We start from the raw sequence: 271 nt of genomic DNA, 5'->3' as shown, positions 1-271 counted from the left end.
CCGGCCCGGGGACCCGCCGGCCAAGCTGCGGTCCGGGGGTGAGGAGAGGGCTTGTCAGCCACGGGTTAAGGGGATTTGCAGCCGCTTGGGAAGAAGAGAGAGAGTTGCAGCTTACCGAAACCTCCCGGGCGCCGCTGCCGAGCCGGGCTGTGTGCGAGCCTCCCCGCAGCCGAGGCAGCGAGGTCGCTTATATAGCCCGGCGTGTAGCTTAGGGGATGGCAGCGAGCCACCGGCCGCCCAGCAAAAACAGATCGGACGAGCCGGGAAGCCA

This window comes from Cariama cristata, unplaced genomic scaffold, assembly GCF_000690535.1.
Source record: "Cariama cristata isolate BGI_N322 unplaced genomic scaffold, ASM69053v1 scaffold9667, whole genome shotgun sequence".
Lineage (NCBI taxonomy): Eukaryota > Metazoa > Chordata > Aves > Cariamiformes > Cariamidae > Cariama > Cariama cristata.
This window is presented reverse-complemented; position numbering follows the sequence as displayed.